The sequence below is a fragment of the Marmota monax genome, unplaced genomic scaffold (assembly GCF_021218885.2).
Source record: "Marmota monax isolate L192 unplaced genomic scaffold, Marmota_monax_Labrador192_F-V1.1 WCK01_AAM20220418_F8-fsc00021, whole genome shotgun sequence".
In the NCBI taxonomy this organism is placed as follows: domain Eukaryota; kingdom Metazoa; phylum Chordata; class Mammalia; order Rodentia; family Sciuridae; genus Marmota; species Marmota monax.
The window spans coordinates 3,696,669-3,715,000 of record NW_026695228.1 but is presented as its reverse complement, the minus strand read 5'-3'; the positions used below and the strand labels follow the sequence as shown (position 1 = coordinate 3,715,000).

General features: G+C 35.5%; 1 protein-coding gene across 5 annotated transcripts in view; it reads right to left on the bottom strand.

The window, feature by feature from the left end:
- The window catches only part of Rbms3 (RNA binding motif single stranded interacting protein 3), a 1,321,467-nt gene that overhangs the window by 892,479 nt on the left and 410,656 nt on the right, over window positions 1-18,332 (bottom strand). The gene's annotated exons all lie outside the window — the stretch shown is intronic.

The following is an 18,332-nucleotide window of genomic DNA, read 5'->3' as shown; positions in this document are numbered from 1 at the left end:
ATGACAGAAATGTATGGTGATGCAGGAAAGCAACTTGAAATAATGAAGCAGACCTGGTACCTCCACCCAAAAGACCCTGGCCATAATTAAGCTTCCCTTCTTGTTGGAAGGATTTTTACAGAATGTCAACAGGATTTCATAGGAGTTCAGCAGAAAGCTCAGTATGGTTTGAAGCTTCCTCTTTCTTGCAAATGCAAGGTTTACAAACAAAATGTGTAAAATCTCTGTCTAGCCCAAGAATATGAGACAAAGAGTAACTGCTAAATTTCTACCCACTTCCACTGTCATGTAACCACTCCACTGAGTATGAATTTAAAAGAATTTCTGAACCTAGACTGCTACAGATTAAATAAACCTTCTTCCTGAAAATTCTTCAGGTGTGTGGCCTCATCTGTCCTTCATCAACATGAATTCAGGACTCAGAGTGACATACACTCCCTTCACCACAGACAAAATACAAAAGGCAAGTTCCCAATGACCCACCTTCTCCAGCCACACTCTACCTACCAGTTACCACCCAGTTAATCTGTATCAGGGGATTAACGTATTGATTAGATTAATACTCTCATAACCTAATCATTTCATGTCTAAACTTTATTGCATTGTCTCACAGATGAGCTTTTTGGAGATACCACATATCCTACAATATTTAGACTTTCAGACCAATATGGTCTTGGTCACAAATACTCAATTCTGCTGTTATAGGATAATATAGCCATAGAAAATATCTAAAAGAATAGATGTGGTTGTGTTCCAATATCATTTCACAGAACACGCATGACTGTAGTCTCCAATCTCTTCCATTATGGTACTGTTCTCTAATCTTTATATGAGCTGCCCTGGTCATGTAAGCTCCATACATCCTAGGCTTCAAGTTAATAGATAAAGCAAAGCAAATCTTGGAAATCAAAATAGAATAATTAAACTTAAATATGGAACAACAGTGCTAATTTTCCATTATTTCCTCCTAAGTCCAAGTAAAAGCATACAATTAAGCTTTAGTCTCTGAGAAGTTAAAAGAAAGAAACCATTTTTCTTTCCCTAAAGAAATCATGGGATTTCTCGAATGGTTGTTGTTATCTTCAATAAAGCACTCTTCTGTAATTTGTACTGTGTTTATTTTGAACTAAAGTCTGAAGTTTTATGCACCCTATTGACTAATATAGACAGGCTTCCTACCTGTGAGAAATCCCTGTTGAGTAACATTTAAAATTATTCAATAATCAACAAAACTCACAAGACCTACCTGTATTTCATTCTTCTTTTGTTGTTGTTCTTTTTAGATATACAAAACAGTAGAGTATATTGTGAATAGTATTCATATGTGGAGTATAACTTATTCTAATTAGGATCACATTCTTGTGGTTGCACATGATGTGGAGTTTTACTCATAGTGTACTTATATGTGAACATAGGAAAGTTATGTCCAATTCATTCTACTGTCTCTTCTGTTCCAATCCCTTCTCCCTTCCCTTCATTCCCTTTTGTCTAATCTACTGATCACATAAACAAGGATCATCAGATGCATGGGAAAATTCAATAGAATAAAGGAGAAAGACTAACTAGATCCCTAAATTGATAATATAACACAACAAATTAAAGTACTTTTTAAAAAATAATTCAATATACTCAGAAATTTGAGAAGATATTATACATTAAAAAAAAAGAATCAAAAAGAAAACAAAAATCAGGGCATTTGAAATTCTTCAAAATTAAACAATTTTTAAATATTCAGTGGAGGGACAAGATGATATCTTCAAATTGCTATATCAGAATGTAGTTTGAAAAGTGGAAATAATATGAGAGTGCCTGATTTATATGCGCTTAACTTGTAGTAAACACATAAAGGTTTAAATGACTTGTTCATGCAAGATGCTTACAATTGTGGTGGCACATATTTCTAATTTACCAATAAGAAAAGAGTCACCTGTTGATGGAAGGCTTAAGCAGTAGCATATCTCAGATTCAAACAGTGAGTCTCAGGCCAGAAGCCTTTCTCTTAACGAATATGCTCAAAAAGTAAAACAGAGAAAACATATGAGGTAGGTATAAGTAATCAGAAGGTGTGATGCTAGCCACTTGAAATGAGATATCCTACAAAAGATCACGTGTGATACAATGCAAGAATGCACAGAGGGGAAATTATTATGAGATTTGTAACCTGATCCGTGTCTTAATCCAGCAATATGGATTAACTGGGTAGTAACTGTAGGCAAGTAGAGAGTGACTGGAAGAGGTAAGTCACTGGGGCCTGATGCTGAGATTTACATTTTGTCCCTGACAAGCAGACCTCTCTCTATTTGCCCTGTCTTGAGCTGCTTTCTTCTACCACGTCTTTATACCATGTTGTTCTGCCTCATTTCAGGAGCAGAGTACTGGAGCCAGCCATCTATGAACTGAACCTCTGAAACCATGAGACAAAATATCTCTGCTTTACATTGTTCTTGCTCTTTTGCTCAAGACCACAAAACACTAAAACAAACAGATTTTAAAACATTGAGAGGAGAAAATTATCGCAGAAATAAAGAAAATTTCCCCAAAGTGTGGATGGGAATGTGTTTGCAAGTTTAAAGGGCCTTAGAACTGCAAAGAAGATGATCAAAAATGTTCTTGGAAAAATTTCCGTAACTTGAAACTTGAAGGATAACAGAAATTCTATAAATGTCTATAAGACACCAATATTCCAACTGAAAAAACATATTACAAATAAAAGAATCGGACAGGTTACATATAAAAGAATTTCTCATTTATCTTTGCTGATTCGAGAAGAAAGTGATGCAATGCCTTCAACATTACAAAAATAGTATTTTTTATCCCTAAATTCTATAAATTGATAAATTATCACTCAAATGTGATGAGAAGAAAATATCTTTTAAACATGTAGGAACTCAGAAAATTTATGTCACTCTTTTGGGGGAAATCTCTAGCAAAACAAATAATACAAGAAAGAAAAAATAAAGTTTCAGGAAATAAACTTCAACAAAATAGGAACCAGTCGTGATGACAGCTCTTCAGCATGATTAAAGAGCATCCAGCCCGGAATGAAGCAGAACATCATTTTTTTTTTTTTTTTTTGAAGTGATGGCTCTGGGGAAGAAAGGGAAATTCCTGAACATAAAACATGGTTACGATTTCAGATAAGGGCTAGGGTTGTGGCTCAGTGGTAGAGCACTCACCTAGCACATTTGAGGCCCTGGGTTCAATCCTCAGCACCGCATAAACATAAATAAATAAAATAAGGGTATTGTGTCCAACTACAACTAAAAAAATAAATATTTTTAAAGAAATAGTCCAGATGAACTTAAGTGTATGCTAAAGGCACATCTTTTTTTTTTTTTTTTTTGCAAAAAGAAAAAGAAAAAAACCCTAAAGCATTTAGAAACTCTGAAATAAAAAGAAGAATAAAAGTGAATGGATTTAATGGTCACAACACAAATATGAAAAATCTTAAATGTCCAAACGTGGGTTCTCTTATAATTTTTATAGTCTTAATATATAGCAAAATGCCATTGTCATCATAGAATATACTCTGAATGAGTACATTCATCTAATATTTGATGAGGTTTTTTGTTCCATTTATGGTCAATTTTTACATGTACTTTTAAATAATGTTTATTCTGCCCCTATTATATATAATTCATGTTCATTTAGTCAAAATTGATCATCATGTTATTTACATTTTCTGTTAATTATCAAAAATAGTTAAAATCCCCCATGATGACTGAAAATTTATTTCTACTTTTTCCAATTATATTTTACATATCTTGAGGCCCATAATAGAGTTTCACCACATGAGCTTCACTCACGTCTGAGACCTCAAATGAAGTATAAATCTCATTCTTTTCATGTGTGTTTTCTATCATGGCTCTTCTATGTTGCAATCTGTTCAGTTTTTCTCATCCATGTCTTCAATTACAACTTCTCTCTTTAAAAATATTCATTCTGATGTAAAACCTAACTACTGAATTATTTCACTTATTGTGATATTTGGATCTCTAATTTTTATTTCTTACCTATTCAGAACTTCTAACTTATTTTCTGTGGTCTCTGTTCCCTATTATTTATAATTTTTGTTTTGCTTCTTTGAACATAATAAGCAGTTTGAGCCTAACAATTCTAATATCTAAAGTCTTTGTGAATCTTTTCCTTTCTCTGTCATTTCTTCAGTTACTGTTCATAGTGTCTTTTTCTCCTAAGTGTATCATTATTTTTGACTGTCTCCTGGATATTTTATTCTAAAAATCATTTGGAGGAGTAATTTGAGGACTGAGATTATGATTAAAAAAAAAAAACAGTACAGAGAACTGGTCATGTCAACCTATGTCCCTGGATCAGACATTATCTTTGGCTTCTATTCCATTCCACAGTCCTGTGCTGCATTAGTTTCATGGGGCTTCTTAACAATGGGCCAAAACTGGGTAACTTAAACAATAGAAATTTATTGTTCCCCAGCTCTTTGGGTGAAAATGTTGAGATCAAGTGGTTGGAAGTTTTGTTTTTTCAGAAGGTGGTGAGGAAGAATCTATTCCATACCTCTCTTCTAGTTTCTTGGGTGCATTGGTCATCTTTGACATTCCTTGGCCTATAGATGTTATCAATTTAATCTGATCTCTGATCTCATTCTCCCTGTGTCTCTTCACATAGTCTTCCCCTCTGCACATACCTATCTCTGTCCAAATTCCCCTTCTATTATATAATGGCACCCTTCATGTTGTGTTGGGATCCACTCTAATGACCTCACTTTAATTACCTCTGTAAATACCCTTCTTTCAAATAAGGTTACATTCCAAGGAATTTGGGATGAGGAATTCAACATACCTTTTTGGAGGGACACAAATCAGACCATAAAATGTATCATTCATATTTTTACCCCAAACTTATTGTCATCTCATCAGAGATGGGTGAGAACATTAGTTTGTCACACCCTTTGATACTGAAAAGAAGCTTAAATTATAAGTTGGAAGTTCTTATTTTTTTTTTCAGCCAAGCACAACACACCCAAGACAAATGACCATCATGTGTCCTTGATACCATTTTCTGCCTCCTGACAAAAGTTTAACGATGAAGAATAGATTTTTGAATCTTCCTGATAAGATTAGCCGCATATTCAATTTAAGTTGAATAGAATCAATTGACTACTCCCCCATCAAAAGTATTTGAAAAGCTGTACACTTTCGTCCTTATTCACATTGCTGTTAGTTTAAGTGGAAAAGAAAAAGAAAAAAAAAAAAACTAAAGTTAACAAGATTGAGTCAATGGTTGAACTGTAGCAGAACTGAGTGGGTTACTCAAGAAGGTGGGGGAAAAATAGTGGGGAAGGAGAGTTCAGAGGCCTGGGTACAAAGGATATTAATCAAAGGTTTCATTAGAATTAGAAAAGATGCTCATTACTCTTTGGTTAACTTCATTCTGGCAAAACTCCCCTATTTCCCACAGCTGAATGCCCAGAATTTATATTAAGAGAAATTAACTCTTTGAAACGTTGCTTTTTAATTAATCAGTGTCACTTACGAGCAATGAATTTTGACTAAGTTCCCTATAAAGGGAGAGAATTCTGATATTTTTACATCTCATAGGCACTTTAGAGCACCTATCACAAACCTAACACACAGTAATACTTTAAAAAATCATTTAAATAAATGTATGTGTGCATGAATAAACTTTTTATCATTTAAAATTTTGACTCTTAAGTAGTTCCACATTCTAAATCTTTTGCATTAAATTTCTTAATTAGTTCTATTTTAAGTCTATTTAATCTTTCCTCTTCTCCAATTCAGTTTTCATTGTCTTTTAATGAATTGGAAGACTTTATGAAAAAGAAAAATGAATAAAACACATTTTTAAATTTGAAAAGGGGGACAAAGGTAATGAAGGAGGTCTTAACTTTAATGTGTTATTACTTAAAAATACATACTCTGCACACAGCAGGAAAAATATAGATGATTATTATTTTTTCTTTTATTTGTTCTAATTAATTACACATGACAGCAGAATGCATTTTGATTCACTGTACACAAATGGAGCACAACTTCTCATTTCTCTGGTTGTACACAATGTAGAGTTACACCCTATGTACAGTCATACATGTACCCAGGATAATGATGTCCATATCTCATTCCACCATCTTTGCTGCCCCCGTGACCTCTCTCTTCCTTTTTCCTCCTTTGCCCAATCAAAGTTCCTCCATTCTCCCCAACCCTTCCATATGGCTCAGTATCTACTTATCAGACAGAACGTTAGGCCTTTGGTTTTGGGGGATTGGCTTACTTTGCTAAGCATGATATTCTCCAACCCCATCGACTTACCTGGAAATGCCATCATTTTATTGTCTTTTAATGCTGAGTAATATTCCATTGTGTCTATGTACCACAATTTCTTTATTGATTCATCTATTGAAGGTAATCTAGGTTGGTTCCACAGTTTGACAAATGTGAATTAAGCTGCTAATAAACGCTGATGTGACTGAGTCACTATAGTAAGCTGATTTTAAGTCCTTTGAGTATTAGGTGATTATTTTTTAAACAGTACTGGACTGGGTAAAGCAAGTACAATCTTGAAGAATTATACTTACACAGAGACATGCTTGTAAGTAGATCAGTTTACTATCCCTTTTCATCATCATTAATTCCACCAACAACTTATACTTCCCAAGCTTCTGAACCTCTGTCTTAATCATAGCATCCCTGAATAAAAACTGTTTCTAGAATAATGGCAATGAGTCATTGCTCTAAGACGTTTTAACCCAGGTGTCAGCAAACTATGATTCAGGAAACAAATTCCACATTTGTTCATCTGCATAAAGATTTTACTAGAAAGCAGTCACACCTCTCTGTTTATGTATTATCCCTGACTGCTTTTGTGCTACAACAGCAGAATTAGAAGTTATGACAGAGACTACATAACCAGCAAAGCTAAAATATATACTACCAGGCCATTTATTGAAAAGTTTTGTGAAAGATCTACTACAAATCATAGCAGATGCACTGAAGGGGATCCCCCACCCCAGGGAGTCAAGTTCAATCACAAAGTTATTTCATTTAAATGTTCATTTTTGTGTGACTGTATATGGACATGCAAAAATATCAGTTTGAATAAACTGGTGATTGTGAAGTTATCTTTCCATGGGAATGCAGCTCATCTTGGCTTCCTTCTAGAAAAAGGTGTACGTTTCTACCAAGTCTCCAATTCTATTCAAAAGAATCCTTCTTAGACATGTTTGCCTTTGACATGTCTATGTGCTCATTGCAAACAGAAGTTCCATTATTCAAGAAAATCAAATTACATTGTATTTATTTTACCCCACCCCAAGTAGAAAATCAGCTTTGTAATCTTATGTCTGTCTTTTCTTTTGCCTACACTCTTCTAGCTTGGTCTTGATCACTTTCTAGCTGTCAATACCAAATGTCCTGATTTTTCTCACAAAGTACTCTCATATATCCACTTCAGAATTAAAATTTAGTATCTCATTCACTTATTAATTATTTGCTTTCTGCTACTCTCTCTTCCTACACAGAAGGGAAAATAATATTTTATTTTCCACTTTTAAAAAACCACAAAGTTGAAATCGATCTACTCAAAGAATCCTTCATTTTAGACTATACATCCAAGTGTGTGATTTGTTTGCTTGCAAAACTGATCGTTGCCAAACTGGCTGTCTCCTTTAATGGAAGTGTAACCAGTTATGATAGTACCAGGGAGAATTATAGACAGCTTCCATACCAGTATTGTTTCTTCATTCTCTTAAACTGTGGTTTTAGAATTTCATGCTTCCACACTCACTTCAGAAAAGACAGATCACCAAGGTCATTTTGTGAGGTCATGCTTACCGAGGAGGCAGACATGGAGGCAGACACCATGGCTGGTGGAGGCAGGAACAGCTCAGCTTCAGGGCAATTTGAGCACAAACCAGGCCAAGTGGGACAAGTATCTGTCCCTTTCCACATAGGACAAGGTCGAAGGTATGGTGTTGGACTTTGAGCTACAGACTATGAAAGAGTACAATGGTAAGAGGTGACTCTTGGAATTCCTGAAGCTGCAGGACTTAAGTTGCAAAGGAGAAGACCTCTATGATTAAGCAGGTGTTTGCCAATAACTAAAGACCTAGTCCCTTCCTAACTTCTCTAACAGAAAACAGGCCAGAAGACTTGTGAAAACATGTATGGTCTAAGAGCAAACCCACAAAATAGCTTAGAACAAATTTCCTGCTAGATTGGCAAGGGAGTGCCTTGGAGCAGAATGAATCAGGGAAAGAGTAAAAAGGATTGTACTGAACTAAAACTACTTTACTGCATACATTTTTGAACCCCAAATGAGTTAAACTTCAAGGATAAGTTGTACCAACAATGCAATAACCTAATCTCATTTGGCAACAAATAAAAACCATGCAGTCTCATTGATTTTTAGCTGAGCCTTCTAGAAACTTAGATCCAAATAACAGTACTCAATAAAAGTAATTACTTTTTTCAGATTTATGGTGCTTCTTATAGTTAATCTCTTTGTTTCCCTTTTCACGATTGTTTGCATTTTATCTTAAATTGTACTATTTTGTGGATTGTTTTGTTTAACTGGTAATTTGCCTCAAATCCTGCTTGAAAGCTGAATGTGCACATTAAATGAGGGATTGATTCAAACTCCTTAGTTTCACATTTCTTTAGAATGAATTTTCTACTAACTAATCTAATCCTATTATAAAATACAGAAAAATATTCTACCCCTAAGGTATTTCATGTAGCCCTAGTTAAAATATTTTCCACTGTAATTATTTCATGTAATACAAATGAAATGAAATTTGTTTTCAAACTAAAGTAACTTTTAAACCACCAAAAGGGTTCAATTATGTAGACTGGCTAAACTCCATTATAACAACACTATAATTTATCAAATTTATCCATTTGTGTCTATTTAAAGCCTTTTTTAATTTTGAAATATTTCTCACAGGGAAAATAATATAATATTGAACCATATATTACTACTCATTTCGGCTTTGTTTTTTCAAAAAGGAAAAAAAATGATTTATATGACTAAAACCTTCATCACCGTCATCTATTTCATTACTTTCCCTCTTTTCTTAAAGGTAGGTACTGTGCCAGACTAGCGTGTGCCATTCTCAAATATGTCCCCATACTTTCCCTCACCAGTTTCATCTTTACCCACAATAGATTGTTTTATTTAGATACAACATAAATAGTATCACATTGTGTCTAATAATGTGATTTTTCTAATAAAAAGAAATCTACAAAACTTCCCACATGTAATACAATGTTGCTATATTATAGGATAACTTTAAGAATTCGATTTTTGCATAAAGCATTTTCTGAAGAGTTGGGGTTGCTTATTTTTTTTAAAAATTCAAATTAATTTTATGATAAATGTAAATTCACCTAAAAGTTGTAGCATATAATACAGAAATATCCCTGTACTCTTAATATTACTTTCAATGATAACTTCTTGAAAATTATAGTAAAAAAATCAGAAAATAGAGAAATTGATACAATTCATTATTCTTATTGCCCAGTTTTACTTGTAGTCATTTGTGTGTGTTTGTGTGTAAATATGTGTGTGTCGTTCTATGAAATTTTATCACAGTCAAGATGCTGAATTGTTCTGTCATATGAAGTTCCTTTGTACTACCAATGTATAATTTCTAATATATAATAGTTTTTGTTTTACAACTTATGTTTCTTGATGAGATGTTTCTGTGTTCTTTCTCTCCCCTCTCCAACACACACCTCAATTATTCAAACAATTGTTTCGAGAACATTTATAATTCCTGGTTGAAGCAATTTTGTGAGGTATACTTTAAAATTCTTGCTAGAGTATTCCAACATGTGATGTTGGCATCAATTCTTTTTTCAAATGCACATTGAAATTACCATATAGCACAACTTTTTTTTATTATATCCTGAACATTTTTGTCTATTATATAGAGAGAGTCTGAGTCCTTCTTAAATCTTTTATTTTAGCAAGAAGTGACCCTAATTAGATTTGGCACATAAATTCTACTAGAAAGCTGAATATATATGCCAAGTTTCATATTTCTTTAAAACTTTCTTATAACTAATCTAATCTCATTATAGAAAAATGTCATATCCCCAGGTTCTGGCCAATTTTGGAAGCTGTGAGCCCAATGATGATTTCATTTTCTGAGATTCTACAAATGTTCTCTTGGTCTGCATAAGTCCTTCTGAAGATTTTTATTGCCTTATCCTTTTGGAGCTACTATAATAAAATACCATAGGCTGGGAGCTTATTAACAACAGAAATTTATTTCTCACAGGTCTGGACAGATTCAGTGTCTGTACAGTCTGCTTTTTGTTTCTTAGATGGTACCTTTTTGCTATGTCCTCACATGGTAGAAGAGATTATCTAGCTCTCTGGTTCGCTTTTATAAGACCACTAATCCCATTCAAGAATGCAGAACCCTTATGACCCAATCATCTTCCAAAGTCTCAACTTCCTATTATGACTTTGAATTTCAACATGTACGTTTTGGGAGATGGGGAGATAATAAACATTCAGATCATCGCAAACCAATAATCCTTTAGTGATGCTTCCTGAAGCAATACAAGTATAGTCCCAAACTAGAAATCATAGTTCCTATAGGTGAAGAATAAGGGGTAGAAATTATTTCCCAGTCTGGATTTATGGCAGGATCCCTGTCAGTGTTAGCTGGCTGGCTGATCTCTAAGTGGTAGGAAGAATGCTCTGTCCTGGAAACAAGTAAGTCACCAACCAAGTGCTTATTGTGGCAAGATTCCCCAATGGTGCCTCCTAGTTGTCAGTGTCTCTGGACAGAGGAAGACCTTCACTAGCTGAGGGAGAGGAAGAGGGTTTCCTGGGCTGGGTACCCATTGTGAGGAAACCTACCCTGTAGGAACCATCCAGATGCCCCAAGGGAAGACTCTCAGATCCAGTGGGAAAATACTTCCTCTCAGTACTTATTGTCAGGAGTACTCCAAGTAGACCCTGAGCTCTCCTTGTGTTGGGTCTCCCTTGTAATCCAGGAGAGGACTAAAGACTACCTAGACCCCCTTCTATTGCCAGGTTGGGTGAATGATGCTGCTATGTTGTTTATCCAGTTTTAGAGTCCCTAATCCTGTTTTCTTTCTTTCCATGTTTGTAGAGTTCTCCTCTGGTTGCTACCTGAATTATATAAAGTTGAACTAGAGTCCTCAAAGTGGAACAGAGCCATATGATCTAGAAAAGAAGTTAGATTTGCTTTTTATACATAAAAGTGAATCCACAATTCATAATGCATGAGGAGTAGAATTTTGCAAATGCTATTTTTTAAATGGCAACAATTTCATCAAGATATGATAAATTCTGTTTTTTATAAGACCTCTCTTTCTAAAACATTATCTCCAAATATGTGTTCACATAATTTTCTAGATGAAATTTATGAAAAATATTTCTATATTTGACGGTTACAGTCTTTGCTGACCTAGTCTAGAAAGGTTACCTATAGCCTAATGGCTCCATAGCACTCTTCAGTTAAAAATGATTTATATGTGATAACATATGGAGACAACTTGGCTGAGAGCAGACTAATGCATTGGTATTTTTTCACTGAATGTATAATCATTTATCATAACAAATAATTAAAAGAAAAATCCCTATTAAATTTGCATAACATATTCCTAGTATGAAAATTACTTTGCAAAATGATAATGTATTAAATCTCAGGATTATAGAAAATGATGAAACTGCAGCTTTAATTTAGTGGGACAGATTTCAAATCCCAGAAAGTGACTTTAAACAATGTATTCAATCAGCAATTCAAAGTTACTTGTCAAGTATCTTTATCTATTTATCTATTGCAGAGTCTTCCCAGTGGCAGGAGCGTCAAGGCAAAGCTGAGGGTGAATGGGTCAAGTTGATGAAAAAGACTGACCTCTTAATAAATAATTACAGTTCAGCATGGTAAGAGATGTATGTGGAACATGCAATGGATGCCAAGAGGCAGTACCTGAGTCACAAAACCTGGGAGAGAATCAATTTGAAAACTCCTTTACCACAATATTTTTAAAAACACATTACAAAATGTTCCTGAGCATCTCAAATTACCAGGTAATTAGAAATCACAATTGCATCAAGTTCTTTTTTTTTTCTGTTTTTGTTTGTTTCATTTTTTGTTTTACCAAGAAGGGAACAATTATCTTTCTTTAGATGCTTTTAAAAGTCTGCCTTTGGATGATTCTAGGGCTAAGGCAGAGAATATACAAGTTGAATAGGGAGTGTCTTGTAGTGCCAGAAATTAAGGAAGGAGCCCCAAATCTACAATAATAAAGGCATATTGAAGGTATACAGGAGCCAACTGAAAAAACCTCCAATAGCCAAAAGTTGAAGCAATAAAATCAATAATATAACATGAGTCCAAACTGATATAAAGTATTGAATAAATAAAGGGATTAAAAAGAAACAAACCTCTCATGTAAAAGAATCCCAAGGAATTTATGGAGTGACTCTGCCCTCAAGAAGGAAAGCCATACTCCCCAGTTTTAAGTGACTCCCTCCAAAATCACAGAAGGGGAAAAAAGACTACCTTACCATGGAGAAACCCTGCCGCAATCTGACTGGGCACAATCAGGAGCCACTTGTCAAAAGAAACTAACTTTATTTTTAGAACCACACACGCCAAACAAAACAGCCTCTCAGGAAAAACCCTCAGAGCCCCAACTGCCACCACCGGCTTCCCACAAGCCTCTCTCTCCAACACAAGCTTCTCTCCATCTCCCACAATCCTCCTGCTCTTGAGGCCCATTGGCTGGGTCACGTGGGCGGAGCCAAAAAAGTCCCCCAATGAGCAGCTCTGTGGTCTGAAAGGGCAGGGAAACAGCCCAATGAGCATCACAGCAGAGGAGCCAATCAGCTAGATGTTGCTGAGGCCGCTGTGAGCCAATCATCAGCCGGCAGCTGGAAGTTTGCTGGGGCCCCTTGGGCTGTGGCTCTCAACATCTTTTTTTTTTTTTTTGATTGTGCCCAGTCAGACTGTGGCAAAACCCAACACTACATCTGCTAGTGATCAAGTTTAATATCAGTGAAAATTCATGCTGGTACTGTGCAACCTTGGCAGAGTGTGATGAGAATGGCAGGTGACCTCTGTGGTCCTCCTCACCCAAAGTCACAATTTCTACTCAATATTGAGAAAAACATTAGAGAAACCCCAACTAAGGAAGAACCTACGAAACACCTGAAAATATCTCACCCACATTCTTCAAATCCATCAAAAACATCAAACCCAAGGAAGTCTGAGAAAGTGTCATAGACACTATAATCCTAAAATGACATAATGATGGAAACTCTCACAGTATCCTGGATATCTAGATGGAAGCCTGGGACAGAAAATGACATTAGCTGGGGCTGGTGGAATACCCCAGTGACAGAGGACTTCTGGCACGTGTAGGGCTCTAGGCTCACACCTGGTATAGAAAAAAAAAATTACATTAGGTGAAAGGACACCAGAAAGAAGACATTAGGTTAAAAATATGAAAATCTGAATATAGGATGTATCCATATTGGTCAATTTGTTTTCATAGACTTATTATACTGAAATAAGAAGTTAAGAATAAGGAAAGTTAGATGTGGGGCATACAGGAACTCTGCATGATTTTTCACTGTTCTTATAAATCTAAAACTTTCCTAAAATAAAATGCCTATTTAAAATAATAACGTAAAGCCAGGCGTGTGCAGTGACACACACTTGTAATCCCAGCGGCTTGGAAGGCTGAGAAAGGAGGATCGCAAGTTCAAAGCCAGCCTCATAAACTTAGTGATGCAACTAAGCAACTCAGTGAGACCCTGTCTGTAAATAAAATGCAAAACAGGGCCGGTGATGTGGCTCAGTAGCCGAGTGCCCCTGAGTTCAATACTTGGTATGTATGTATGTATGTATGTATGTATGTATAAATAAATAAATAAATAAATAAATAAATAAATAAATGGAAAGAAGGAAGGAAGGAAGGAAAATTACTGAAAATTTAACATAAAATTAAATCAAAAGGACCTGCTTGGTAGCCAGGTAACAAGTCCTAAGTCAAGACAAGCATTGAACACTGTCTACAAGGACTCATTATTTACTCTCATCAAAGGTACAGAATTTATCCTCCACAAGACAAGATCATAATTTGCCACAATCAGCCATCTACACTAATGAACAAATTCTTTTTTGCTCAATCATATGCATCCCAAGCTATAGGAAGAGACACTTAGCACTTAAGACAGTTGGAAACCACAACTGAGACAGGTTCCCAAGGGCCAATATACAATTTCTGCTTATCTGTCAATCCCTGTCTATCATTGTGATTTATCTCCCAACCATTAAGATCCCTATAGCACATTCTCGAATACCAAGGCAAAGTATGTTCCTTTTAATTTGTTTACTTCAACAGCCATGTCTTTGTTTTCCCCATTAATGTAGCATGGTGATTTGCGATGCTCAAAGGTATTACAAAAAAGTGGCTGAGTGGAGATTTACCATAAGAATTCTTAGATTCATGGGATTGTGATGTTCTAACTCTGGAACTGACAGTTTGATTCAGAGCTGAACCATCCTTATAGGTTTCTCTGGAATGAATTGATTGTTCTTTGTGTTTCTGAAAACTACAGCACTACCTTCTTTCTTGTTTTAAAGCAGATTGAACCTGAGTGTAAGTTACTTGTGCATGCTTCATATACCTCGGCAATGGTGCTTGATTATATGGGGTTGGTCACTCACTAAATCATAAAGCTGAACTTCTCAGGAAAGGGGCAATGAACGGCAATGTTTAATACAAAATAGGTTTTAAGAATCCAAACTTCACTTGATAGTTTTAAATGTTCACTTTTGGCTCTAAGTAATACAGTGGTTTTTTTGTTTATTTGTTTCCATATTCCTTACTTCCTTCTATCCTTCCTCTCTTTCATCACCTTTCCTACCCTCTTCCCTTTCTTTCCTTCCTTTCCTTTCTTCCATCCTTCCTTCTGTGTTTTTTTTTAAAGGAAAATTTTGGTGGCTTCTTTACATATGCATTGGAAAATACATTTTGCTCAGAATCCCTCTGATTACATACATAGGGAATTTATCCTGACAAGAACAATATTCAAAAATAACAACACAGTACATGATTTTAACATACCATGATAGAAAATGGTAAGAGGGCAAGCAGGAAGCCTTTAGACACAAATGATTAAACAGCTCACAAAGCTTGACATACAGACTCCTCTTTAAAATAATATAGGGACACTTGATTTGAGAACCCACCAGCACTGCATTTGCTGGGTAAGGTTCTTTATAACATGACCTTCTTCATCTGTGCAGAACACTAGAGAGAGAGAATGAAAGAAGAGTGAATTGAGTGTGTGTGTGTGTGTGTGTGTGTGTGTGTAGAAAAGAAGTCTCTGCTTTCCCGGTGATGGGAAATAATAAATCTATGAGCATATGAGCACTTTCCAGTGCCTGAAGGTGGTAAAGCCAGTTCCTTAAATTGCACTTCTCATTTTCATTACCAGTTCAGGAATCAGTGCTTCATTCCAGTGCTGAAAAACCATGTACCCTTCTTCTGGGTAATACACCCTCTATGTTAAATGTGTGGAAAAGCAGGTTTTTCTCTTCACCTAACCTTCTATCAGCCACACAGTCAATTCTGAGGCACTGGAATAGACACAGTATCCAGTATTGTTAGCACTGGATACTGTATTATACAGAACAAGTTCAACATTTGCCTTTCAATAAGCTTGAGCTTAAGTGGCTCAGGGCAATGAAGAACAGTCAGCTTTTGTAACCTTTGTGCCAGCGTTGGATATGCATTTGTGTGGGTACAATGTGATTAACTCCTTGAAGATTCAATGCATTTCCTAACAGAGCAAAAAAAAAAAAAAAATGAGACATCTCTTGATAAACATCTTTTACAAATGACTTTCAAAACTAAAGGTCTGGTAGAAAGATACAACCATAGCTCACTTGTTGAACTTTGGATTCCTGTGGTAAAGGAAAATGTAAAAAACATATACCAATCATCTGATCACAAAGTCAGATCAACCTCAGAAAATGAGCAAAGGATTAGCTGCCCAGAGTCTGCTCCCAATTCAATATGACAAACTCTAGAAATGCTCACAATCGCCACAGTTTGTTAATTGCTACACAAGAGTTATCGCATTAATGCAACTTGGATGCCAAGAAGGGTTTAAATGAAGTTAAATGAGTGAAGCACGCAGAATGCTTTTCATTGTTCAGGCTTATGGGTAGTCAGTGAGTTGTATAATTGGGATCGCTAATGTTTCCAGCTCATTTAGTCTTTTACTGTATTGTGTGAACTCAACAAACATCTGCCAAGGGGAAAAAAATAATAGTGCAATAGCCTACATTCAAAGATCCTCAATGCAAAGATAAAACATATAATTTTGCCTCCCGTGCAGACTTTAGTTTCTTAGAAACTAGATATTTTTTTAAAATGCATTTGTTTGACTTTTTGTTTGCTTATCTCTAAATTGCCACAAGTAGTTAAATCTCTGTAGTCAAAATATGGTTCAGGAAAGCAAAGAAGCAGCATCACTTGGTGTCTTGTTAGAAATGCAGGATCCCAGGCCCAGTCCATCCCCACAGAATCAACATCTGCATTTACTAAAAAATATCCCTAGATAATCTATGTGCATATTAGCCTTTAAGAAATGCTGAGGTAAGCAAAGACCCACCTGAAATTAGTAAACTAAAAAAAAAAAACTAAATTAAATTAAAACCATGGAAATGTTTTACTTTTGAGTAGACAGCATGACTTTTTTCAGTTCTTTTGACAAACATGAACTGTAAAGAGTTTCTAAGCCCTTAACAGGCAGCTCTCTTGCTGTATTGTCTTTTTTGTTCCTAATTAAATGTAAACAAACTGACTACAGACATATTTACTACCTCTAAATGTGTCCAAAAAAACCTACAATAATAAAGCTTAAGAAAAATAATTCACGCATCAATTTTCTTTTTTAAAGTTTTTTTTCTAATTTATCGCCCTTTTAATATTAGTTCTTTTTAGTCATACATGACAGTAGAGTATATTTTGACATATTTATACAAACATGGAGTATTTTATTTTAATTAGGATTCCAGTGTTGTGGTTGTACATAATGTGGAGAACATATGAATAATACATATATGAATACTATACGTACATATATGAATAATATGTACATAGGAAAGTTATGTCAGATTCATTCCACTGTCTTCCTGTTCCTGACCCTTCTCCCTTCCCTTCATTCCCTTTTGTCTAATCCAGTGAGCTTCTATTTCCCCTCCCCATGTTGTGTTTTAGCATCCACATATCAGAGAGAATACTTGACTTTTGTTTTTGGGGGGACTGCTTTATTTCACTTAGCAGGATAGTCTCCAGATCCATCCATTTATCGGCAAATGTCATACAATCACTCTTTTTGTATGGCTGAGTAATATTCCTATATATATATATATATATATATATATATATATATATATATATATATGTGTGTGTGTGTGTGTGTGTGTGTGTGTGTACACATACATACACATACATACATTCTCTTGGTCCATTCTGCTAAAGGGCACCTAGGTTGGTTCCGTGGCTTATCTATTGTAAATTGAGTGGTTTATAAACATTAAATGGCTATGTCACTGTAGTATGCTGATTTTAAGTCCTTTGGATATATACCAAGGAGTGGTATAAATGGGTCAAATGGTGGTTCTGTTCCTAGGTTTTTGAGGAATCCCATCATGTACCAAGTTTCTCTTACCACTTTTTGTTTCTAAAGGTAATCTTTTATTGATAGGGTACCGGAAGCATCATCTGGTGATGTGCTATCACATGGGTATTCTGGCATATGTTACATATAAACTGGTATATATGTCATATATGTTGTCCAGTGGAGGAAGGAGATCTGGTTTGAAGTACTTGATGATTTTTTGTGCGAACAGCTCACCTACAGTTACTTTCATGCCATTCCTGTAGGTCAGAAACCTGGAATGGGGAAGCAGTGCACATAAGGAGGTCTCACTAGGTAGTAAAAGGCAGTTCCCACAGGGACCTTGCTTCCCCTGACACAGGGCTGGTCCCTTAGTTCCACTAAGATGTCAAGTCTTAAGAACCCAATTGGAAAATCACTTCAAAACAACAGGAAGAAAAACAAGGTAACCAGATATAAAATAGCATGATTTCATTCTTGTAGTTCCTTTCCTGAATCCCACACCTTGCCTGCCCTTCCTGGCTTGTCCTTGACCCACTTCTTGACATTGGCATCATTCTAGCATCCTCACTTCTACACCAGGGTCTCTAAATTGTGACAATAGGGCCTAAAACTGATCAAAACCAGAATCTAAAGTATTATGTTTCCTAATT